Source organism: Oncorhynchus gorbuscha, linkage group LG05, assembly GCF_021184085.1.
Source record: "Oncorhynchus gorbuscha isolate QuinsamMale2020 ecotype Even-year linkage group LG05, OgorEven_v1.0, whole genome shotgun sequence".
Taxonomy (NCBI): Eukaryota; Metazoa; Chordata; class Actinopteri; order Salmoniformes; family Salmonidae; genus Oncorhynchus; species Oncorhynchus gorbuscha.
In genome coordinates, this window is record NC_060177.1 from 44743123 (window position 1) to 44760622 (window position 17500).

At 50.2% G+C, this 17500-nt stretch overlaps 37 non-coding genes across 37 annotated transcripts in view; all 37 read left to right on the forward strand.

Moving 5' to 3' along the window:
• Nucleotides 1–44, forward strand: part of LOC124036731 — a 117-nt gene extending 73 nt beyond the window's left edge. Inside the window, exon 1 of the small nuclear RNA XR_006838984.1 lies at nt 1–44. This exon is cut by the window's left edge and continues 73 nt beyond it. This is a non-coding gene — a small nuclear RNA (U5 spliceosomal RNA).
• A 238-nt stretch (nt 45–282) lies between these two features.
• Nucleotides 283–478, forward strand: LOC124036701. The gene has a single exon (XR_006838957.1). It is a non-coding gene; the product is annotated as a U2 spliceosomal RNA (small nuclear RNA).
• A 410-nt stretch (nt 479–888) lies between these two features.
• On the forward strand, nt 889–1005 carry LOC124036732. Its single transcript, XR_006838985.1, has one exon. It is a non-coding gene; the product is annotated as a U5 spliceosomal RNA (small nuclear RNA).
• A 226-nt stretch (nt 1006–1231) lies between these two features.
• LOC124036809 lies at nt 1232–1422 on the forward strand. Its single transcript, XR_006839058.1, has one exon. It is a non-coding gene; the product is annotated as a U2 spliceosomal RNA (small nuclear RNA).
• A 425-nt stretch (nt 1423–1847) lies between these two features.
• Nucleotides 1848–1964, forward strand: LOC124036733. The gene has a single exon (XR_006838986.1). It is a non-coding gene; the product is annotated as a U5 spliceosomal RNA (small nuclear RNA).
• A 234-nt stretch (nt 1965–2198) lies between these two features.
• LOC124036706 lies at nt 2199–2393 on the forward strand. Its single transcript, XR_006838961.1, has one exon. It is a non-coding gene; the product is annotated as a U2 spliceosomal RNA (small nuclear RNA).
• A 432-nt stretch (nt 2394–2825) lies between these two features.
• On the forward strand, nt 2826–2936 carry LOC124036776. Its single transcript, XR_006839028.1, has one exon. It is a non-coding gene; the product is annotated as a U5 spliceosomal RNA (small nuclear RNA).
• A 236-nt stretch (nt 2937–3172) lies between these two features.
• LOC124036810 lies at nt 3173–3363 on the forward strand. The gene has a single exon (XR_006839059.1). It is a non-coding gene; the product is annotated as a U2 spliceosomal RNA (small nuclear RNA).
• Nucleotides 3364–3775: 412 nt separating this feature from the next.
• LOC124036770 lies at nt 3776–3892 on the forward strand. The gene has a single exon (XR_006839023.1). It is a non-coding gene; the product is annotated as a U5 spliceosomal RNA (small nuclear RNA).
• Nucleotides 3893–4126: 234 nt separating this feature from the next.
• Nucleotides 4127–4317, forward strand: LOC124036811. The gene has a single exon (XR_006839060.1). It is a non-coding gene; the product is annotated as a U2 spliceosomal RNA (small nuclear RNA).
• Nucleotides 4318–4739: 422 nt separating this feature from the next.
• On the forward strand, nt 4740–4856 carry LOC124036735. Its single transcript, XR_006838988.1, has one exon. It is a non-coding gene; the product is annotated as a U5 spliceosomal RNA (small nuclear RNA).
• A 231-nt stretch (nt 4857–5087) lies between these two features.
• Nucleotides 5088–5278, forward strand: LOC124036814. The gene has a single exon (XR_006839062.1). It is a non-coding gene; the product is annotated as a U2 spliceosomal RNA (small nuclear RNA).
• A 413-nt stretch (nt 5279–5691) lies between these two features.
• On the forward strand, nt 5692–5808 carry LOC124036736. The gene has a single exon (XR_006838989.1). It is a non-coding gene; the product is annotated as a U5 spliceosomal RNA (small nuclear RNA).
• Nucleotides 5809–6026: 218 nt separating this feature from the next.
• LOC124036815 lies at nt 6027–6217 on the forward strand. The gene has a single exon (XR_006839063.1). It is a non-coding gene; the product is annotated as a U2 spliceosomal RNA (small nuclear RNA).
• A 411-nt stretch (nt 6218–6628) lies between these two features.
• On the forward strand, nt 6629–6745 carry LOC124036737. Its single transcript, XR_006838990.1, has one exon. It is a non-coding gene; the product is annotated as a U5 spliceosomal RNA (small nuclear RNA).
• A 233-nt stretch (nt 6746–6978) lies between these two features.
• On the forward strand, nt 6979–7169 carry LOC124036816. Its single transcript, XR_006839064.1, has one exon. It is a non-coding gene; the product is annotated as a U2 spliceosomal RNA (small nuclear RNA).
• A 423-nt stretch (nt 7170–7592) lies between these two features.
• On the forward strand, nt 7593–7709 carry LOC124036738. Its single transcript, XR_006838991.1, has one exon. It is a non-coding gene; the product is annotated as a U5 spliceosomal RNA (small nuclear RNA).
• A 235-nt stretch (nt 7710–7944) lies between these two features.
• LOC124036838 lies at nt 7945–8136 on the forward strand. Its single transcript, XR_006839085.1, has one exon. It is a non-coding gene; the product is annotated as a U2 spliceosomal RNA (small nuclear RNA).
• Nucleotides 8137–8554: 418 nt separating this feature from the next.
• Nucleotides 8555–8671, forward strand: LOC124036739. The gene has a single exon (XR_006838992.1). It is a non-coding gene; the product is annotated as a U5 spliceosomal RNA (small nuclear RNA).
• Nucleotides 8672–8909: 238 nt separating this feature from the next.
• LOC124036817 lies at nt 8910–9100 on the forward strand. The gene has a single exon (XR_006839065.1). It is a non-coding gene; the product is annotated as a U2 spliceosomal RNA (small nuclear RNA).
• Nucleotides 9101–9507: 407 nt separating this feature from the next.
• Nucleotides 9508–9624, forward strand: LOC124036740. Its single transcript, XR_006838993.1, has one exon. It is a non-coding gene; the product is annotated as a U5 spliceosomal RNA (small nuclear RNA).
• Nucleotides 9625–9849: 225 nt separating this feature from the next.
• LOC124036703 lies at nt 9850–10037 on the forward strand. Its single transcript, XR_006838959.1, has one exon. It is a non-coding gene; the product is annotated as a U2 spliceosomal RNA (small nuclear RNA).
• A 418-nt stretch (nt 10038–10455) lies between these two features.
• Nucleotides 10456–10571, forward strand: LOC124036775. The gene has a single exon (XR_006839027.1). It is a non-coding gene; the product is annotated as a U5 spliceosomal RNA (small nuclear RNA).
• Nucleotides 10572–10808: 237 nt separating this feature from the next.
• LOC124036818 lies at nt 10809–10999 on the forward strand. Its single transcript, XR_006839066.1, has one exon. It is a non-coding gene; the product is annotated as a U2 spliceosomal RNA (small nuclear RNA).
• A 448-nt stretch (nt 11000–11447) lies between these two features.
• LOC124036741 lies at nt 11448–11564 on the forward strand. Its single transcript, XR_006838994.1, has one exon. It is a non-coding gene; the product is annotated as a U5 spliceosomal RNA (small nuclear RNA).
• A 232-nt stretch (nt 11565–11796) lies between these two features.
• Nucleotides 11797–11986, forward strand: LOC124036842. The gene has a single exon (XR_006839088.1). It is a non-coding gene; the product is annotated as a U2 spliceosomal RNA (small nuclear RNA).
• Nucleotides 11987–12400: 414 nt separating this feature from the next.
• Nucleotides 12401–12517, forward strand: LOC124036742. Its single transcript, XR_006838995.1, has one exon. It is a non-coding gene; the product is annotated as a U5 spliceosomal RNA (small nuclear RNA).
• A 231-nt stretch (nt 12518–12748) lies between these two features.
• Nucleotides 12749–12938, forward strand: LOC124036695. The gene has a single exon (XR_006838951.1). It is a non-coding gene; the product is annotated as a U2 spliceosomal RNA (small nuclear RNA).
• Nucleotides 12939–13354: 416 nt separating this feature from the next.
• LOC124036743 lies at nt 13355–13471 on the forward strand. Its single transcript, XR_006838996.1, has one exon. It is a non-coding gene; the product is annotated as a U5 spliceosomal RNA (small nuclear RNA).
• A 235-nt stretch (nt 13472–13706) lies between these two features.
• On the forward strand, nt 13707–13897 carry LOC124036819. Its single transcript, XR_006839067.1, has one exon. It is a non-coding gene; the product is annotated as a U2 spliceosomal RNA (small nuclear RNA).
• Nucleotides 13898–14311: 414 nt separating this feature from the next.
• LOC124036744 lies at nt 14312–14428 on the forward strand. The gene has a single exon (XR_006838997.1). It is a non-coding gene; the product is annotated as a U5 spliceosomal RNA (small nuclear RNA).
• A 231-nt stretch (nt 14429–14659) lies between these two features.
• On the forward strand, nt 14660–14850 carry LOC124036820. The gene has a single exon (XR_006839068.1). It is a non-coding gene; the product is annotated as a U2 spliceosomal RNA (small nuclear RNA).
• Nucleotides 14851–15246: 396 nt separating this feature from the next.
• On the forward strand, nt 15247–15363 carry LOC124036746. The gene has a single exon (XR_006838999.1). It is a non-coding gene; the product is annotated as a U5 spliceosomal RNA (small nuclear RNA).
• A 234-nt stretch (nt 15364–15597) lies between these two features.
• LOC124036696 lies at nt 15598–15787 on the forward strand. Its single transcript, XR_006838952.1, has one exon. It is a non-coding gene; the product is annotated as a U2 spliceosomal RNA (small nuclear RNA).
• A 410-nt stretch (nt 15788–16197) lies between these two features.
• On the forward strand, nt 16198–16314 carry LOC124036747. Its single transcript, XR_006839000.1, has one exon. It is a non-coding gene; the product is annotated as a U5 spliceosomal RNA (small nuclear RNA).
• Nucleotides 16315–16548: 234 nt separating this feature from the next.
• Nucleotides 16549–16739, forward strand: LOC124036821. The gene has a single exon (XR_006839069.1). It is a non-coding gene; the product is annotated as a U2 spliceosomal RNA (small nuclear RNA).
• A 422-nt stretch (nt 16740–17161) lies between these two features.
• Nucleotides 17162–17278, forward strand: LOC124036748. The gene has a single exon (XR_006839001.1). It is a non-coding gene; the product is annotated as a U5 spliceosomal RNA (small nuclear RNA).
• The last annotated feature ends 222 nt before the right edge of the window (nt 17279–17500 follow it).

A 17500-nucleotide genomic window follows, 5' to 3' on the forward strand; every position in this document is an offset into this window, starting at 1 on the left:
CGAGTTCAACGTATTTTTGGAGGTGCTTTGCTTCTTGCAGAGCCCGCTATCTTGTTTCAAGAGAAATTGACCGACCGACAGACAGAGGTGGGCCAGGATAGTGACTTAAAGACACATTAGCGACTTTTTCCAAAAAACACCTGAGTGAGTGAGTGAGTGACTGAGGGAGGGAGGGAGGGAGGGAGGGAGGGAGGGAGGGAGGAACCGCCGGCTTTTGCCAACCCGCTGAGGTCTGTTGAGACCCCCGGGGGCCCGGCGGTTGCAGGGTTCCATTTGTGGGTTATCGCTTCTCGGCCTTTTGGCTCAGATCAGATCAAGTGTAGTATCTGTTCTTATCAGTTTAATATCTGATACGTCCCCCATCGGGGGACTACATATTAAATGGATTTTTCGAACAGGGAGTCGGAAATGGGGCTTGCTCCGTCCGCTCCACGCATCGACCCGGTATTGCAGTACCTCCGGGAACGGTGCAACACTTTTCTCCCGTTGTCAAGGAAAAATGCTCATTCGCAAAGCTATGTAAACAGCTAGCTCTAGCAGAAGAAGGAAAGAAACATTCAAACTGAAGAAAGGCGAAGCGCTCTTCAATGTGGTCCCCCGTTTCCCGCCATTTTTGTTTAAAAAAAAAAAAAAAAAAAAAAAAAATTGGGCCAGGATGTTGTGTGTGTGTGTGTGTGTGTGTGTGTGTGTGTGTGTGTGTGTGTGTGCTTCTCTCTCCGTCTCTCTGTCTCTGTCTGTGCCTCTGTGTGTGCGCCTCTGTGTCTCTGTGTCGTTCTTTTTATCCACAGCCCTCGGAAACTTGGAAGAGTGGGTTCCGGGAGCACCCGCGACCCCCGGCCTAGAGTGCTGCACAGAGTGTGTCTCGGGCCCCCGCCTCTGACTTCCACACGACTCTGGTTTCTCTTCATTACGCACAAGCCTTTCGCCTTTTACTAAAGACTTCCGTGGAGAGGAACACTTACGAGTTCAACGTATTTTTGGAGGTGCTTTGCTTCTTGCAGAGCCCGCTATCTTGTTTCAAGAGAAATTGACCGACCGACAGACAGAGGTGGGCCAGGATAGTGACTTAAAGACACATTAGCGACTTTTTCCAAAAAACACCTGAGTGAGTGAGTGAGTGACTGAGGGAGGGAGGGAGGGAGGGAGGGAGGAACCGCCGGCTTTTGCCAACCCGCTGAGGTCTGTTGAGACCCCCGGGGGCCCGGCGGTTGCAGGGTTCCATTTGTGGGTTATCGCTTCTCGGCCTTTTGGCTCAGATCAAGTGTAGTATCTGTTCTTATCAGTTTAATATCTGATACGTCCCCCATCGGGGGACTACATATTAAATGGATTTTTCGAACAGGGAGTCGGAAATGGGGCTTGCTCCGTCCGCTCCACGCATCGACCCGGTATTGCAGTACCTCCGGGAACGGTGCAACACTTTTCTCCCGTTGTCAAGGAAAAATGCTCATTCGCAAAGCTATGTAAACAGCTAGCTCTAGCAGAAGAAGGAAAGAAACATTCAAACTGAAGAAAGGCGAAGCGCTCTTCAATGTGGTCCCCCGTTTCCCGCCATTTTTGTTTAAAAAAAAAAAAAAAAAAAAAAAAAAAAAAAAAAAAAAAAATTGGGCCAGGATTGTGTGTGTGTGTGTGTGTGTGTGTGTGTGTGTGTGTGTGTGTGTGTGTCTCTCTCCGTCTCTCTGTCTCTGTCTGTGCCTCTGTGTGTGCGCCTCTGTGTCTCTGTGTCGTTCTTTTTTTTATCCACAGCCCTCGGAAACTTGGAAGAGTGGGTTCCGGGAGCACCCGCGGGAACCCGGCCTAGAGTGCTGCACAGAGTGTGTCTCGGGCCCCCGCCTCTGACTTCCACACGACTCTGGTTTCTCTTCATTACGCACAAGCCTTTCGCCTTTTACTAAAGACTTCCGTGGAGAGGAACACTTACGAGTTCAACGTATTTTTGGAGGTGCTTTGCTTCTTGCAGAGCCCGCTATCTTGTTTCAAGAGAAATTGACCGACCGACAGACAGAGGTGGGCCAGGATAGTGACTTAAAGACACATTAGCGACTTTTTCCAAAAAACACCTGAGTGAGTGAGTGAGTGACTGAGGGAGGGAGGGAGGGAGGGAGGGAGGGAGGGAGGAACCGCCGGCTTTTGCCAACCCGCTGAGGTCTGTTGAGACCCCCGGGGGCCCGGCGGTTGCAGGGTTCCATTTGTGGGTTATCGCTTCTCGGCCTTTTGGCTCAGATCAAGTGTAGTATCTGTTCTTATCAGTTTAATATCTGATACGTCCCCCATCGGGGGACTACATATTAAATGGATTTTTCGAACAGGGAGTCGGAAATGGGGCTTGCTCCGTCCGCTCCACGCACGACCCGGACCCGCATTGCAGTACCTCCGGGAACGGTGCAACACTTTTCTCCCGTTGTCAAGGAAAAATGCTCATTCGCAAAGCTATGTAAACAGCTAGCTCTAGCAGAAGAAGGAAAGAAACATTCAAACTGAAGAAAGGCGAAGCGCTCTTCAATGTGGTCCCCGTTTCCCGCCATTTTTGTTTAAAAAAAAAAAAAAAAAAAAAAAAAAAAAAAAAAAAAAAATTGGGCCAGGATTGTGTGTGTGTGTGTGTGTGTGTGTGTGTGTGTGTGTGTGTGTGTGTGTGTGTGTGTGCTTCTCTCTCCGTCTCTCTGTCTCTGTCTGTGCCTCTGTGTGTGCGCCTCTGTGTCTCTGTGTCGTTCTTTTTATCCACAGCCCTCGGAAACTTGGAAGAGTGGGTTCCGGGAGCACCCGCGGGAACCCGGCCTAGAGTGCTGCACAGAGTGTGTCTCGGGCCCCCGCCTCTGACTTCCACACGACTCTGGTTTCTCTTCATTACGCACAAGCCTTTCGCCTTTTACTAAAGACGGAGAGGAACACTTACGAGTTCAACGTATTTTTGGAGGTGCTTTGCTTCTTGCAGAGCCCGCTATCTTGTTTCAAGAGAAATTGACCGACCGACAGACAGAGGTGGGCCAGGATAGTGACTTAAAGACACATTAGCGACTTTTTCCAAAAAACACACCTGAGTGAGTGAGTGAGTGACTGAGGGAGGGAGGGAGGGAGGGAGGGAGGGAGGGAGGAAACCGCCGGCTTTTGCCAACCCGCTGAGGTCTGTTGAGACCCCGGGGGCCCGGCGGTTGCAGGGTTCCATTTGTGGGTTATCGCTTCTCGGCCTTTTGGCTCAGATCAAGTGTAGTATCTGTTCTTATCAGTTTAATATCTGATACGTCCCCCATCGGGGGACTACATATTAAATGGATTTTTCGAACAGGGAGTCGGAAATGGGGCTTGCTCCGTCCGCTCCACGCATCGACCCGGTATTGCAGTACCTCCGGGAACGGTGCAACACTTTTCTCCCGTTGTCAAGGAAAATGCTCATTCGCAAAGCTATGTAAACAGCTAGCTCTAGCAGAAGAAGGAAAGAAACATTCAAACTGAAGAAAGGCGAAGCGCTCTTCAATGTGGTCCCCGTTTCCCGCCATTTTTGTTTAAAAAAAAAAAAAAAAAAAAAAAAAAAAAATTGGGCCAGGATTGTGTGTGTGTGTGTGTGTGTGTGTGTGTGTGTGTGTGTGTGTGTGTGTGTGTTCTCTCTCTGTCTCTGTCTGTCTGTCTGTGCCTCTGTGTGTGCGCCTCTGTGTCTCTGTGTCGTTCTTTTTATCCACAGCCCTCGGAAACTTGGAAGAGTGGGTTCCGGGAGCACCCGCGGGAACCCGGCCTAGAGTGCTGCACAGAGTGTGTCTCGGGCCCCCCTCTGACTTCCACACGACTCTGGTTTCTCTTCATTACGCACAAGCCTTTCGCCTTTTACTAAAGACTTCCGTGGAGAGGAACACTTACGAGTTCAACGTATTTTTGGAGGTGCTTTGCTTCTTGCGAGCCCGCTATCTTGTTTCAAGAGAAATTGACCGACCGACAGACAGAGGTGGGCCAGGATAGTGACTTAAAGACACATTAGCGACTTTTTCCAAAAAACACCTGAGTGAGTGAGTGAGTGACTGAGGGAGGGAGGGAGGGAGGGAGGGAGGGGGGAGGGAGGAACCGCCGGCTTTTGCCAACCCGCTGAGGTCTGTTGAGACCCCGGGGCCCGGCGGTTGCAGGGTTCCATTTGTGGGTTATCGCTTCTCGGCCTTTTGGCTCAGATCAAGTGTAGTATCTGTTCTTATCAGTTTAATATCTGATACGTCCCCCATCGGGGGACTACATATTAAATGGATTTTTCGAACAGGGAGTCGGAAATGGGGCTTGCTCCGTCCGCTCCACGCATCGACCCGGTATTGCAGTACCTCCGGGAACGGTGCAACACTTTTCTCCCGTTGTCAAGGAAAAATGCTCATTCGCAAAGCTATGTAAACAGCTAGCTCTAGCAGAAGAAGGAAAGAAACATTCAAACTGAAGAAAGGCGAAGCGCTCTTCAATGTGGTCCCCCCGTTTCCCGCCATTTTTGTTTAAAAAAAAAAAAAAAAAAAAAAAAAAAAAAAAAAAATTGGGCCAGGATTGTGTGTGTGTGTGTGTGTGTGTGTGTGTGTGTGTGTGTGTGTGTGTTGTCTTCTCTCTCCTGTCTCTGTCTGTCTGTCTGTGCCTCTGTGTGTGCGCCTCTGTGTCTCTGTGTCGTTCTTTTTATCCACAGCCCTCGGAAACTTGGAAGAGTGGGTTCCGGGAGCACCCGCGGAACCCGGCCTAGAGTGCTGCACAGAGTGTGTCTCGGGCCCCCGCCTCTGACTTCCACACGACTCTGGTTTCTCTTCATTACGCACAAGCCTTTCGCCTTTTACTAAAGACTTCCGTGGAGAGGAACACTTACGAGTTCAACGTATTTTTGGAGGTGCTTTGCTTCTTGCAGAGCCCGCTATCTTGTTTCAAGAGAAATTGACCGACCGACAGACAGAGGTGGCCAGGATAGTGACTTAAAGACACATTAGCGACTTTTTCCAAAAAACACCTGAGTGAGTGAGTGAGTGACTGAGGGAGGGAGGGAGGGAGGGAGGGGGAGGGAGGGAACCGCCGGCTTTTGCCAACCCGCTGAGGTCTGTTGAGACCCCCGGGGCCCGGCGGTTGCAGGGTTCCATTTGTGGGTTATCGCTTCTCGGCCTTTTGGCTCAGATCAAGTGTAGTATCTGTTCTTATCAGTTTAATATCTGATACGTCCCCCATCGGGGGACTACATATTAAATGGATTTTTCGAACAGGGAGTCGGAAATGGGGCTTGCTCCGTCCGCTCCACGCATCGACCCGGTATTGCAGTACCTCCGGGAACGGTGCAACACTTTTCTCCCGTTGTCAAGGAAAAATGCTCATTCGCAAAGCTATGTAAACAGCTAGCTCTAGCAGAAGAAGGAAAGAAACATTCAAACTGAAGAAAGGCGAAGCGCTCTTCAATGTGGTCCCCGTTTCCGCCATTTTTGTTTAAAAAAAAAAAAAAAAAAAAAAAAAAAAAAAAAAAAAAAAATTGGGCCAGGATTGTGTGTGTGTGTGTGTGTGTGTGTGTGTGTGTGTGTGTGTGTGTGTCTCTCTCTCTCTGTCTCTGTCTGTGCCTCTGTGTGTGCGCCTCTGTGTCTCTGTGTCGTTCTTTTTATCCACAGCCCTCGGAAACTTGGAAGAGTGGGTTCCGGGAGCACCCGCGGAACCCGGCCTAGAGTGCTGCACAGAGTGTGTCTCGGGCCCCCGCCTCTGACTTCCACACGACTCTGGTTTCTCTTCATTACGCACAAGCCTTTCGCCTTTTACTAAAGACTTCCGTGGAGAGGAACACTTACGAGTTCAACGTATTTTTGGAGGTGCTTTGCTTCTTGCAGAGCCCGCTATCTTGTTTCAAGAGAAATTGACCGACCGACAGACAGAGGTGGGCCAGGATAGTGACTTAAAGACACATTAGCGACTTTTTCCAAAAAACACCTGAGTGAGTGAGTGACTGAGGGAGGGAGGGAGGGAGGGAGGAACCGCCGGCTTTTGCCAACCCGCTGAGGTCTGTTGAGACCCCCGGGGGCCCGGCGGTTGCAGGGTTCCATTTGTGGGTTATCGCTTCTCGGCCTTTTGGCTCAGATCAAGTGTAGTATCTGTTCTTATCAGTTTAATATCTGATACGTCCCCCATCGGGGGACTACATATTAAATGGATTTTTCGAACAGGGAGTCGGAAATGGGGCTTGCTCCGTCCGCTCCACGCATCGACCCGGTATTGCAGTACCTCCGGGAACGGTGCAACACTTTTCTCCCGTTGTCAAGGAAAAATGCTCATTCGCAAAGCTATGTAAACAGCTAGCTCTAGCAGAAGAAGGAAAGAAACATTCAAACTGAAGAAAGGCGAAGCGCTCTTCAATGTGGTCCCCCGTTTCCCGCCATTTTTGTTTAAAAAAAAAAAAAAAAAAAAAAAAAAATTGGGCCAGGATTGTGTGTGTGTGTGTGTGTGTGTGTGTGTGTGTGTGTGTGTGTGTGTGTGTGTGTTCTCTCTCTCTCTCTCTCTGTCTGTGCCTCTGTGTGTGCGCCTCTGTGTCTCTGTGTCGTTCTTTTTATCCACAGCCCTCGGAAACTTGGAAGAGTGGGTTCCGGGAGCACCCGCGGGAACCCGGCCTAGAGTGCTGCACAGAGTGTGTCTCGGGCCCCCGCCTCTGACTTCCACACGACTCTGGTTTCTCTTCATTACGCACAAGCCTTTCGCCTTTTACTAAAGACTTCCGTGGAGAGGAACACTTACGAGTTCAACGTATTTTTGGAGGTGCTTTGCTTCTTGCAGAGCCCGCTATCTTGTTTCAAGAGAAATTGACCGACCGACAGACAGAGGTGGGCCAGGATAGTGACTTAAAGACACATTAGCGACTTTTTCCAAAAAACACCTGAGTGAGTGAGTGAGTGACTGAGGGAGGGAGGGAGGGAGGGAGGGAGGGGGAGGGAGGAACCGCCGGCTTTTGCCAACCCGCTAGGTCTGTGAGACCCCCGGGGCCCGGCGGTTGCAGGGTTCCATTTGTGGGTTATCGCTTCTCGGCCTTTTGGCTCAGATCAAGTGTAGTATCTGTTCTTATCAGTTTAATATCTGATACGTCCCCCATCGGGGGACTACATATTAAATGGATTTTTCGAACAGGGAGTCGGAAATGGGGCTTGCTCCGTCCGCTCCACGCATCGACCCGGTATTGCAGTACCTCCGGGAACGGTGCAACACTTTTCTCCCGTTGTCAAGGAAAAATGCTCATTCGCAAAGCTATGTAAACAGCTAGCTCTAGCAGAAGAAGGAAAGAAACATTCAAACTGAAGAAAGGCGAAGCGCTCTTCAATGTGGTCCCCGTTTCCCGCCATTTTTGTTTAAAAAAAAAAAAAAAAAAAAAAAAAAAAAAAAAAAAAAAAAAAAATTGGGCCAGGATTGTGTGTGTGTGTGTGTGTGTGTGTGTGTGTGTGTGTGTGTGTGTGTGTCTCTCTCGTCTCTCTGTCTCTGTCTGTGCCTCTGTGTGTGCGCCTCTGTGTCTCTGTGTCGTTCTTTTTATCCACAGCCCTCGGAAACTTGGAAGAGTGGGTTCCGGGAGCACCCGCGGGACCCGGCCTAGAGTGCTGCACAGAGTGTGTCTCGGGCCCCCGCCTCTGACTTCCACACGACTCTGGTTTCTCTTCATTACGCACAAGCCTTTCGCCTTTTACTAAAGACTTCCGTGGAGAGGAACACTTACGAGTTCAACGTATTTTTGGAGGTGCTTTGCTTCTTGCAGAGCCCGCTATCTTGTTTCAAGAGAAATTGACCGACCGACAGACAGAGGTGGGCCAGGATAGTGACTTAAAGACACATTAGCGACTTTTTCCAAAAAACACCTGAGTGAGTGAGTGAGTGACTGAGGGAGGGAGGGAGGGAGGGAGGGAGGGAGGGAGGAGGAAACCGCCGGCTTTTGCCAACCCGCTGAGGTCTGTTGAGACCCCCGGGGCCCGGCGGTTGCAGGGTTCCATTTGTGGGTTATCGTTCTCGGCCTTTTGGCTCAGATCAAGTGTAGTATCTGTTCTTATCAGTTTAATATCTGATACGTCCCCCATCGGGGGACTACATATTAAATGGATTTTTCGAACAGGGAGTCGGAAATGGGGCTTGCTCCGTCCGCTCCACGCATCGACCCGGTATTGCAGTACCTCCGGGAACGGTGCAACACTTTTCTCCCGTTGTCAAGGAAAAATGCTCATTCGCAAAGCTATGTAAACAGCTAGCTCTAGCAGAAGAAGGAAAGAAACATTCAAACTGAAGAAAGGCGAAGCGCTCTTCAATGTGGTCCCCCGTTTCCCGCCATTTTTGTTTAAAAAAAAAAAAAAAAAAAAAAAAAAAAAAAAAAATTGGGCCAGGATTGTGTGTGTGTGTGTGTGTGTGTGTGTGTGTGTGTGTGTGTGTGTGTGTCTCTGTCTCTCTCTGTCTCTGTCTGTGCCTCTGTGTGTGCGCCTCTGTGTCTCTGTGTCGTTCTTTTTATCCACAGCCCTCGCTCGGAAACTTGGAAGAGTGGGTTCCGGGAGCACCCGCGGGAACCCGGCCTAGAGTGCTGCACAGAGTGTGTCTCGGGCCCCCGCCTCTGACTTCCACACGACTCTGGTTTCTCTTCATTACGCACAAGCCTTTCGCCTTTTACTAAAGACTTCCGTGGAGAGGAACACTTACGAGTTCAACGTATTTTTGGAGGTGCTTTGCTTCTTGCAGAGCCCGCTATCTTGTTTCAAGAGAAATTGACCGACCGACAGACAGAGGTGGGCCAGGATAGTGACTTAAAGACACATTAGCGACTTTTTCCAAAAAACACCTGAGTGAGTGAGTGAGTGACTGAGGGAGGGAGGGAGGGAGGGAGGGAGGGAGGGAGGGAGGAACCGCCGGCTTTTGCCAACCCGCTGAGGTCTGTTGAGACCCCCGGGGGCCCGGCGGTTGCAGGGTTCCATTTGTGGGTTATCGCTTCTCGGCCTTTTGGCTCAGATCAAGTGTAGTATCTGTTCTTATCAGTTTAATATCTGATACGTCCCCCATCGGGGGACTACATATTAAATGGATTTTTCGAACAGGGAGTCGGAAATGGGGCTTGCTCCGTCCGCTCCACGCATCGACCCGGTATTGCAGTACCTCCGGGAACGGTGCAACACTTTTCTCCCGTTGTCAAGGAAAAATGCTCATTCGCAAAGCTATGTAAACAGCTAGCTCTAGCAGAAGAAGGAAAGAAACATTCAAACTGAAGAAAGGCGAAGCGCTCTTCAATGTGGTCCCCCGTTTCCCGCCATTTTTGTTTAAAAAAAAAAAAAAAAAAAAAAAAAATTGGGCCAGGATTGTGTGTGTGTGTGTGTGTGTGTGTGTGTGTGTGTGTGTGTGTGTGTGTCTGCTTCTCTCTCCGTCTCTCTGTCTGTGCCTCTGTGTGTGCGCCTCTGTGTCTCTGTGTCGTTCTTTTTATCCACAGCCCTCGGAAACTTGGAAGAGTGGGTTCCGGGAGCACCCGCGGTAACCCGGCCTAGAGTGCTGCACAGAGTGTGTCTCGGGCCCCCGCCTCTGACTTCCACACGACTCTGGTTTCTCTTCATTACGCACAAGCCTTTCGCCTTTTACTAAAGACTTCCGTGGAGAGGAACACTTACGAGTTCAACGTATTTTTGGAGGTGCTTTGCTTCTTGCAGAGCCCGCTATCTTGTTTCAAGAGAAATTGACCGACCGACAGACAGAGGTGGGCCAGGATAGTGACTTAAAGACACATTAGCGACTTTTTCCAAAAAACACCTGAGTGAGTGAGTGAGTGACTGAGGGAGGGAGGGAGGGAGGGAGGGAGGAACCGCCGGCTTTTGCCAACCCGCTGAGGTCTGTTGAGACCCCGGGGGGCCGGCGGTTGCAGGGTTCCATTTGTGGGTTATCGCTTCTCCCTTTTGGCTCAGATCAAGTGTAGTATCTGTTCTTATCAGTTTAATATCTGATACGTCCCCCATCGGGGGACTACATATTAAATGGATTTTTCGAACAGGGAGTCGGAATGGGGCTTGCTCCGTCCGCTCCACGCATCGACCCGGTATTGCAGTACCTCCGGGAACGGTGCAACACTTTTCTCCCGTTGTCAAGGAAAATGCTCATTCGCAAAGCTATGTAAACAGCTAGCTCTAGCAGAAGAAGGAAAGAAACATTCAAACTGAAGAAAGGCGAAGCGCTCTTCAATGTGGTCCCCCGTTTCCCGCCATTTTTGTTTAAAAAAAAAAAAAAAAAAAAAAAAAAAAAAAAAAAAAAATTGGGCCAGGATTGTGTGTGTGTGTGTGTGTGTGTGTGTGTGTGTGTGTGTGTGTGTGTGTGTCTGTCTCTCTCTCTGTCTCTGTCTGTGCCTCTGTGTGTGCGCCTCTGTGTCTCTGTGTCGTTCTTTTTATCCACAGCCCTCGGAAACTTGGAAGAGTGGGTTCCGGGAGCACCCGCGGAACCCGGCCTAGAGTGCTGCACAGAGTGTGTCTCGGGCCCCCGCCTCTGACTTCCACACGACTCTGGTTTCTCTTCATTACGCACAACCTTTCGCCTTTTACTAAAGACTTCCGTGGAGAGGAACACTTACGAGTTCAACGTATTTTTGGAGGTGCTTTGCTTCTTGCAGAGCCCGCTATCTTGTTTCAAGAGAAATTGACCGACCGACAGACAGAGGTGGGCCAGGATAGTGACTTAAAGACACATTAGCGACTTTTTCCAAAAAACACCTGAGTGAGTGAGTGAGTGACTGAGGGAGGGAGGGAGGGAGGGAGGGAGGGAGGGAGGAGGAACCGCCGGCTTTTGCCAACCCGCTGAGGTCTGTTGAGACCCCCGGGGGCCCGGCGGTTGCAGGGTTCCATTTGTGGGTTATCGCTTCTCGGCCTTTTGGCTCAGATCAAGTGTAGTATCTGTTCTTATCAGTTTAATATCTGATACGTCCCCCATCGGGGGACTACATATTAAATGGATTTTTCGAACAGGGAGTCGGAAATGGGGCTTGCTCCGTCCGCTCCACGCATCGACCCGGTATTGCAGTACCTCCGGGAACGGTGCAACACTTTTCTCCCGTTGTCAAGGAAAACTGCTCCCGTTGTCAAGGAAAAATGCTCATTCGCAAAGCTATGTAAACAGCTAGCTAGCTAGCAGAAGAAGGAAAGAAACATTCAAACTGAAGAAAGGCGAAGCGCTCTTCAATGTGGTCCCCAGTTTCCCGCCATTTTTGTTTAAAAAAAAAAAAAAAAAAAAAAAAAAAAAAAAAAAAAATTGGGCCAGGATTGTGTGTGTGTGTGTGTGTGTGTGTGTGTGTGTGTGTGCTGTGTCTCTCTCCGTCTCTCTGTCTCTGTCTGTGCTTGTCTGTGCCTCTGTGTGTGCGCCTCTGTGTCTCTGTGTCGTTCTTTTTATCCACAGCCCTCGGAAACTTGGAAGAGTGGGTTCCGGGAGCACCCGCGGGAACCCGGCCTAGAGTGCTGCACAGAGTGTGTCTCGGGCCCCCGCCTCTGACTTCCACACGACTCTGGTTTCTCTTCATTACGCACAAGCCTTTCGCCTTTTACTAAAGACTTCCGTGGAGAGGAACACTTACGAGTTCAACGTATTTTTGGAGGTGCTTTGCTTCTTGCAGAGCCCGCTATCTTGTTTCAAGAGAAATTGACCGACAGACAGAGGTGGGCCAGGATAGTGACTTAAAGACACATTAGCGACTTTTTCCAAAAAACACCTGAGTGAGTGAGTGAGTGACTGAGGGAGGGAGGGAGGGAGGGGGAGGGGGAGGGAGGGAGGAACCGCCGGCTTTTGCCAACCCGCTGAGGTCTGTTGAGACCCCGGGGCCCGGCGGTTGCAGGGTTCCATTTGTGGGTTATCGCTTCTCGGCCTTTTGGCTCAGATCAAGTGTAGTATCTGTTCTTATCAGTTTAATATCTGATACGTCCCCATCGGGGGACTACATATTAAATGGATTTTTCGAACAGGGAGTCGGAAATGGGGCTTGCTCCGTCCGCTCCACGCATCGACCCGGTATTGCAGTACCTCCGGGAACGGTGCAACACTTTTCTCCCGTTGTCAAGGAAAAATGCTCATTCGCAAAGCTATGTAAACAGCTAGCTAGCTAGCAGAAGAAGGAAAGAAACATTCAAACTGAAGAAAGGCGAAGCGCTCTTCAATGTGGTCCCCAGTTTCCCGCCATTTTTGTTTAAAAAAAAAAAAAAAAAAAAAAAAAAAAATTGGGCCAGGATTGTGTGTGTGTGTGTGTGTGTGTGTGTGTGTGTGTGTGCTTCTCTCTCCGTCTCTCTGTCTCTGTCTGTGCTTGTCTGTGCCTCTGTGTGTGCGCCTCTGTGTCTCTGTGTCGTTCTTTTTATCCACAGCCCTCGGAAACTTGGAAGAGTGGGTTCCGGGAGCACCCGCGGTAACCCGGCCTAGAGTGCTGCACAGAGTGTGTCTCGGGCCCCCGCCTCTGACTTCCACACGACTCTGGTTTCTCTTCATTACGCACAAGCCTTTCGCCTTTTACTAAAGACTTCCGTGGAGAGGAACACTTACGAGTTCAACGTATTTTTGGAGGTGCTTTGCTTCTTGCAGAGCCCGCTATCTTGTTTCAAGAGAAATTGACCGACAGACAGAGGTGGGCCAGATAGTGACTTAAAGACACATTAGCGACTTTTTCCAAAAAACACCTGAGTGAGTGAGTGAGTGACTGAGGGAGGGAGGGAGGGAGGGAGGGAGGGAGGGAGGGAGGAACCGCCGGCTTTTGCCAACCCGCTGAGGTCTGTTGAGACCCCGGGGCCCGGCGGTTGCAGGGTTCCATTTGTGGGTTATCGCTTCTCGGCCTTTTGGCTCAGATCAAGTGTAGTATCTGTTCTTATCAGTTTAATATCTGATACGTCCCCATCGGGGGACTACATATTAAATGGATTTTTCGAACAGGGAGTCGGAAATGGGGCTTGCTCCGTCCGCTCCACGCATCGACCCGGTATTGCAGTACCTCCGGGAACGGTGCAACACTTTTCTCCCGTTGTCAAGGAAAAATGCTCATTCGCAAAGCTATGTAAACAGCTAGCTCTAGCAGAAGAAGGAAAGAAACATTCAAACTGAAGAAAGGCGAAGCGCTCTTCAATGTGGTCCCCCGTTTCCCGCCATTTTTGTTTAAAAAAAAAAAAAAAAAAAAAAAAAAAAAAAATTGGGCCAGGATTGTGTGTGTGTGTGTGTGTGTGTGTGTGTGTGTGTGTGTGTGTGTGTGTGTCTGTCTCTCTCTCCTCTGTCTCTGTCTGTGCCTCTGTGTGTGCGCCTCTGTGTCTCTGTGTCGTTCTTTTTATCCACAGCCCTCGGAAACTTGGAAGAGTGGGTTCCGGGAGCACCCGCGGGAACCCGGCCTAGAGTGCTGCACAGAGTGTGTCTCGGGCCCCCGCCTCTGACTTCCACACGACTCTGGTTTCTCTTCATTACGCACAAGCCTTTCGCCTTTTACTAAAGACTTCCGTGGAGAGGAACACTTACGAGTTCAACGTATTTTTGGAGGTGCTTTGCTTCTTGCAGAGCCCGCTATCTTGTTTCAAGAGAAATTGACCGACCGACAGACAGAGGTGGGCCAGGATAGTGACTTAAAGACACATTAGCGACTTTTTCCAAAAAACACCTGAGTGAGTGAGTGAGTGACTGAGGGAGGGAGGGAGGGAGGGAGGGAGGGAGGGAGGAGGAACCGCCGGCTTTTGCCAACCCGCTGAGGTCTGTTGAGACCCCGGGGCCCGGCGGTTGCAGGGTTCCATTTGTGGGTTATCGCTTCTCGGCCTTTTGGCTCAGATCAAGTGTAGTATCTGTTCTTATCAGTTTAATATCTGATACGTCCCCCATCGGGGGACTACATATTAAATGGATTTTTCGAACAGGGAGTCGGAAATGGGGCTTGCTCCGTCCGCTCCACGCATCGACCCGGTATTGCAGTACCTCCGGGAACGGTGCAACACTTTTCTCCCGTTGTCAAGGAAAAATGCTCATTCGCAAAGCTATGTAAACAGCTAGCTCTAGCAGAAGAAGGAAAGAAACATTCAAACTGAAGAAAGGCGAAGCGCTCTTCAATGTGGTCCCCCGTTTCCCGCCATTTTTGTTTAAAAAAAAAAAAAAAAAAAAAAAAAAAAAAAAAAAAAAGGATTGTGTGTTGTGTGTGTGTGTGTGTGTGTGTGTGTGTGTGTGTGTGTGTGCTTCTCTCTCCGTCTCTCTGTCTCTGTCTGTGCCTCTGTGTGTGCGCCTCTGTGTCTCTGTGTCGTTCTTTTTATCCACAGCCCTCGGAAACTTGGAAGAGTGGGTTCCGGGAGCACCCGCGGGAACCCGGCCTAGAGTGCTGCACAGAGTGTGTCTCGGGCCCCCGCCTCTGACTTCCACACGACTCTGGTTTCTCTTCATTACGCACAAGCCTTTCGCCTTTTACTAAAGACTTCCGTGGAGAGGAACACTTACGAGTTCAACGTATTTTTGGAGGTGCTTTGCTTCTTGCAGAGCCCGCTATCTTGTTTCAAGAGAAATTGACCGACCGACAGACAGAGGTGGGCCAGGATAGTGACTTAAAGACACATTAGCGACTTTTTCCAAAAAACACCTGAGTGAGTGAGTGAGTGACTGAGGGAGGGAGGGAGGGAGGGAGGGAGGGAGGGAGGACCCCGGCTTTTGCCAACCCGCTGAGGTCTGTTGAGACCCCCGGGGCCCGGCGGTTGCAGGGTTCCATTTGTGGGTTATCGCTTCTCGGCCTTTTGGCTCAGATCAAGTGTAGTATCTGTTCTTATCAGTTTAATATCTGATACGTCCCCCATCGGGGGACTACATATTAAATGGATTTTTCGAACAGGGAGTCGGAAATGGGGCTTGCTCCGTCCGCTCCACGCATCGACCCGGTATTGCAGTACCTCCGGGAACGGTGCAACACTTTTCTCCCGTTGTCAAGGAAAAATGCTCATTCGCAAAGCTATGTAAACAGCTAGCTCTAGCAGAAGAAGGAAAGAAACATTCAAACTGAAGAAAGGCGAAGCGCTCTTCAATGTGGTCCCCCGTTTCCCGCCATTTTTGTTTAAAAAAAAAAAAAAAAAAAAAAAAAAAAATTGGGCCAGGATTGTGTGTGTGTGTGTGTGTGTGTGTGTGTGTGCTTCTCTCTCCGTCTCTCTGTCTCTGTCTGTGCCTCTGTGTGTGCGCCTCTGTGTCTCTGTGTCGTTCTTTTTATCCACAGCCCTCGGAAACTTGGAAGAGTGGGTTCCGGGAGCACCCGCGGGAACCCGGCCTAGAGTGCTGCACAGAGTGTGTCTCGGGCCCCCGCCTCTGACTTCCACACGACTCTGGTTTCTCTTCATTACGCACAAGCCTTTCGCCTTTTACTAAAGACTTCCGTGGAGAGGAACACTTACGAGTTCAACGTATTTTTGGAGGTGCTTTGCTTCTTGCAGAGCCCGCTATCTTGTTTCAAGAGAAATTGACCGACCGACAGACAGAGGTGGGCCAGGATAGTGACTTAAAGACACATTAGCGACTTTTTCCAAAAAACACCTGAGTGAGTGAGTGAGTGACTGAGGGAGGGAGGGAGGGAGGGAGGGAGGGAGGGAGGAACCGCCGGCTTTTGCCAACCCGCTGAGGTCTGTTGAGACCCCCGGGGGCCCGGCGGTTGCAGGGTTCCATTTGTGGGTTATCGCTTCTCGGCCTTTTGGCTCAGATCAAGTGTAGTATCTGTTCTTATCAGTTTAATATCTGATACGTCCCCATCGGGGGACTACATATTAAATGGATTTTTCGAACAGGGAGTCGGAAATGGGGCTTGCTCCGTCCGCTCCACGCATCGACCCGGTATTGCAGTACCTCCGGGAACGGTGCAACACTTTTCTCCCGTTGTCAAGGAAAAATGCTCATTCGCAAAGCTATGTAAACAGCTAGCTCTAGCAGAAGAAGGAAAGAAACATTCAAACTGAAGAAAGGCGAAGCGCTCTTCAATGTGGTCCCCCGTTTCCCGCCATTTTTGTTTAAAAAAAAAAAAAAAAAAAAAAAAAAAAATTGGGCCAGGATTGTGTGTGTGTGTGTGTGTGTGTGTGTGTGTGTGTGTGTTCTCTCTCCGTCTCTCTGTCTCTGTCTGTGCTTGTCTGTGCCTCTGTGTGTGCGCCTCTGTGTCTCTGTGTCGTTCTTTTTACCACAGCCCTCGGAAACTTGGAAGAGTGGGTTCCGGGAGCACCCGCGGGAACCCGGCCTAGAGTGCTGCACAGAGTGTGTCTCGGGCCCCCGCCTCTGACTTCCACACGACTCTGGTTTCTCTTCATTACGCACAAGCCTTTCGCCTTTTACTAAAGACTTCCGTGGAGAGGAACACTTACGAGTTCAACGTATTTTTGGAGGTGCTTTGCTTCTTGCAGAGCCCGCTATCTTGTTTCAAGAGAAATTGACCGACCGACAGACAGAGGTGGGCCAGGATAGTGACTTAAAGACACATTAGCGACTTTTTCCAAAAAACACCTGAGTGAGTGAGTGAGTGACTGAGGGAGGGAGGGAGGGAGGGAGGGAGGGAGGGAGGAACCGCCGGCTTTTGCCAACCCGCTGAGGTCTGTTGAGACCCCCGGGGGCCCGGCGGTTGCAGGGTTCCATTTGTGGGTTATCGCTTCTCGGCCTTTTGGCTCAGATCAAGTGTAGTATCTGTTCTTATCAGTTTAATATCTGATACGTCCCCCATCGGGGGACTACATATTAAATGGATTTTTCGAACAGGGAGTCGGAAATGGGGCTTGCTCCGTCCGCTCCACGCATCGACCCGGTATTGCAGTACCTCCGGGAACGGTGCAACACTTTTCTCCCGTTGTCAAGGAAAAATGCTCATTCGCAAAGCTATGTAAACAGCTAGCTCTAGCAGAAGAAGGAAAGAAACATTCAAACTGAAGAAAGGCGAAGCGCTCTTCAATGTGGTCCCCCGTTTCCCGCCATTTTTGTTTAAAAAAAAAAAAAAAAAAAAAAAAAAAAAAAAAAAAATTGGGCCAGGATTGTGTGTGTGTGTGTGTGTGTGTGTGTGTGTGTGTGTGTGTGTGTGTGTGTGTGTGCTTCTCTCTCCGTCTCTCTGTCTGTGCCTCTGTGTGTGCGCCTCTGTGTCTCTGTGTCGTTCTTTTTATCCACAGCCCTCGGAAACTTGGAAGAGTGGGTTCCGGGAGCACCCGCGGTAACCCGGCCTAGAGTGCTGCACAGAGTGTGTCTCGGGCCCCCGCCTCTGACTTCCACACGACTCTGGTTTCTCTTCATTACGCACAAGCCTTTCGCCTTTTACTAAAGACTTCCGTGGAGAGGAACACTTACGAGTTCAACGTATTTTTGGAGGTGCTTTGCTTCTTGCAGAGCCCGCTATCTTGTTTCAAGAGAAATTGACCGACCGACAGACAGAGGTGGGCCAGGATAGTGACTTAAAGACACATTAGCGACTTTTTCCAAAAAACACCTGAGTGAGTGAGTGAGTGACTGAGGGAGGGAGGGAGGGAGGGAGGGAGGAGGGAGGGAGGGAGGAACCGCCGGCTTTTGCCAACCCGCTGAGGTCTGTTGAGACCCCCGGGGGCCCGGCGGTTGC